At 40.3% G+C, this 3,794-nt stretch overlaps 1 pseudogene; it reads right to left on the bottom strand.

Annotated features, from left to right (window-relative positions):
• Nucleotides 1-2,395: 2,395 nt before the first annotated feature.
• LOC100425648 (ADP/ATP translocase 2 pseudogene) lies at nucleotides 2,396-3,525 on the bottom strand (annotated as a pseudogene).
• Nucleotides 3,526-3,794: the final 269 nt, after the last annotated feature.

Here is a 3,794-nt window from a genome sequence, read left to right as displayed (position 1 = left end):
CTTTCTAATTGTTAGCTCTCCATCTTTCCAGTTGTGTGATAGTTGGTGGGATACTGATTGACCCTTTCAAATCTTAGTTTCTGCTTGTGAATGATGAAAAGTAATAATGAAAATTACTTCATAAATGTGATTTAAAGTGAACTGAGAAAAAGAACTGAGCAAATTTCTGACTTGTAAATTATCCAGTATATGTTCATGTTTATTTTATTTTTAGTTTTTTATTCTTTTATTTATTTATTTATTTTAAATAAACTTTTATTTTAAGTTCTGGGGTATATGTGCAGTCTTGTTACATAGGTAAACATATACCATGGTGGTTTGTAGCACAGATCAACTCATCATGCATGTTTTAAGCCCAGCACCTATTAGCTGTTCTTCCTGATGCACCCCCTCCCCTTCCCCTGACAGACCCCAGTGTGTGTTGTTCCCAGCCATGCGTCCATGTGTTCTCATCGTTCAGCTCCCACTTGTAAGTGAGAACATGCTGTGTTTCGTTTTCTGTTCCTGCATTAGTTTGCTAAGAATAATGGCTTCCAGCTCCATCCATGACCCGGCAAAGACATGATCTTGTTCCTTCTTATGGTTGCATAGTATTCCATGGTGTATATGTACCACATTTTCTTTATCCAGTCTATCACTGATGGCCATTTAGGTTGATTGCATGTCTTTGTTATTGTGAATAGTGGAGCAATGAACTTACACATAGATGTATCTTTAAAACAGAATGATTTATATTCCTTTGGGTGTATAGCCAGTAATGGGATTGCTGGGTCAAATGGTATTTCTGCTTCTAGATCTCTGAGTAATTCTCATACTGTCTTCCACAATGGTTGAACTAATTTACATTCCCACCAACAATGCAGAAGCATACCTTTTTCTCTGCAACCTCACCAGCACCTATTGTTTCCTGACTTTTTAATAATCACCATTCTGACTGGCATGTGATGGTATCTCATTGTGGTTTTGACTTGGATTTCTCTAATGATCAGTGATTTTGAGATTTTTTTTCATATGTTTCTTAGCCACATGAATGTCTTCTTTTGAAAAGTGTCTGTGAATATCCTTTGCCCACATTTTAATGGGGTTGCTTGTCTTTTCCTTGTAAATTTGTTTAAGTTGCCTGTAGACTCTGGATATTAGACCTTTGTCAGATAGATTGCAAAAATTTTCTCCCATTCTGTAGGTTTTCTGTTCACTCTGATAATGGTTCATTTTGCTGTGCAGAAGCTTTTTAGTTTGTTTAGACCAAATTTGTTAAATTTTGCTTTTGTTACAATACCTTTTGGCATTTTAGTAATGAAATCTCTGCCAATGCCTATGTCTTAAATGGTATGGCCTAGATTTTCATCTAGGGTTTTAATAGTTTTGGGTTTTACATTTAAGTCTATAATCTATCTTGAGTTAATTTTTGTATAAGGTATAAAGAAGGGGTCCAGGTTTTATTTTCTGCATATGGCTAACCAGTTCTCCCAGCAGCATTTATTAAATAGGGAGTCTTTTCCTCATTGCTTGTTTTTGTCAGGTTTGCCAAAGATCAGTTGGTGGTAGGTGCAGTCTTATTTCTGAGTTCACTATTCTCTTCCATTGGGCTATGTGTACCAGTATCATGCTGTTTTGGTTACTTTAGTCTTGTAGTACAGATTGAAGCCAGGGAGCATGACTCCTCCAGTGTGGTTCTTTTTGCTTAGGATTGTCCTGGCTATTCAGGCTCTGTTTTGGTTCCATATGAATTTGAAAGTCGTTTTTTTTTTCTAATTCTGTGAAGAATATCATTGGTAGTTTAGTGGGAATAGCATTGAATCTATAAATTACTTTGGGCAGTATGGCCGTTTTCACAATATTGATTCTTCCCATCCATGAAATAAAAAATATAATTGAGTCCCATCATCATATCATGAAAATGGTTTTAAGAGAAAACTAGTAGCCGGGCGCAGTGGCTCATGCCTGTAATCTCATCACTTTGGGAGGCTAAGATGGGCAGATCACATAAGGTCTGGAGTTCAAGACCAGCCTGGCCAACATATAGACACCCTGTCTCTACTAACAATACAAAAAAAAAAAAATAGCTTGGCATGGTGGTGACCACCTATAGTCCCAGCTGTCAGGAGGCTGAGACAGGATAATTGCTTGAACCTGGGAGGTAGAGGTTTCAGTGAGCTGAGATCTCACCACTGCACTCCAGCCTGGGTGACACAGTGAGACCTCGTCTCAAACAAACAAACAAACAACAAACAAAGAAGAGAAAACTAGCTAGATGAATATTATTGCTTCCTATTTTCAACCAGTAAGTAGTTGCCACTGATAAATTGACAGCCATGAGTCTGTCAAGAATGCTTATGAAATATTATATAATACCACATGCCTGTTCACAGAGGGAAAAATTCTAGGAAGCAACCTATGGGTACTTCTTGATTTCATGATGCAAGACAAGCACAAAAGCATCACTCATGACACTGAGAGCACTGGACAATGCACCCTTGAAAAATCTTTGCTTCCTTCATCAAGCGCCATCTTTCTTCAGCTGTCAAAAATGCCTGTGTACTCAAGACCAGCCTGGCCAACATGGTGAAACCCCATCTCTACGAAAAATACAAAATTAGCTGGACTTGGTGACTCACGCCTGTAATCCCAGCTACTCAGGAGGCTGAGGCAGGAGAATCACTTGAAACCGGGAGTTGGAGGTTGCAACGAGCCTAGATCATGCCACTGTACTCCAGCCTGGGCGACCGAGACTCCATCTAAAAAAAAAAAAAAAAAAAAAAAAGCCTGTGTACATGATGTCAGTTCCTTTATGCCCTGACTGTATCACCATTCAGCAGTGAACAGTGTCAAATGGATAGGAAATCAACCCTGCAACGACAATGACAGGCTATGCAATCATCCAGCTGATGATGATGTGAGTACTCTTGGAATCCGGAAGCAATCCCTTTGCAGTGTCACAGATACTGAAGTAGGCAGCTGGGTAGATGATCATACCCTGCACAGACATGGTAAAGCCTTGGCACAGGCCTTTAATCCTATTAGATTTGTAGATATTAACCAGACAGTCACCAAGGCTTCTGAATTCCCTTTCAGCCCCAGCTTTACCCACATCCGCTGGTAGATGGGTACAGGCAAAATCAAAAGGGTACACAAAACGCGAGAATGTGGCTCCAGCACACTGCCTGATGCCAGGTTCCTTGCAACATAGTGCCAAAAGTGCATCCTCTGGTCCACACTACCCAGGAAGATCTGCTGGTATTTATCTTTGAAGGCAAAGTTGAGAGCCTGGGTGGGGAAGTATCTGATCACGTTGGCCAGGTTACAACGCCAGAAGGACAGGACTCTCTTCTCCTTGGGAATATGAACCATGCAGTCTATAATGCACTTGTATTGCTTATGTGTGGTAATTTCCTTGCTGGCATGCTGCACCTGCAGCAGCAGCTTGCACCACTTGATGGGTGCGACTGCTGCCTTAGAGATGGCTTCTACCACCCCACCTTCCAGGAAGTCGCTGTTGAAGGAGGACACAGCATCATCTGTCATGTTGAAAGGAAAGGGCAGGCAGGCTGCTGTGAGATTGGATGGGCCAGGAACTCTTTAATTTCAGGGCTTTGGGGCCTCATGTTATTTCAGAAAGTAAGCTTGCTATTTATGGGGCACATCTACGAGTTTCCAGAAAAATTATGGAACTGCAATTATCCTGAAATATTAAGATTTGTAGTGTTAGTATATTATCTTTTTCCCTTTTAAGTTGTGGTAATAAAATATGGTCCTTAAAAGCCTGCCTTTTTGATATCTGTTGTGACATGTTT

Source organism: Macaca mulatta, chromosome 17 (assembly GCF_049350105.2).
Source record: "Macaca mulatta isolate MMU2019108-1 chromosome 17, T2T-MMU8v2.0, whole genome shotgun sequence".
In the NCBI taxonomy this organism is placed as follows: Eukaryota; Metazoa; Chordata; class Mammalia; order Primates; family Cercopithecidae; genus Macaca; species Macaca mulatta.
This window is presented reverse-complemented; position numbering and strand designations above follow the sequence as displayed.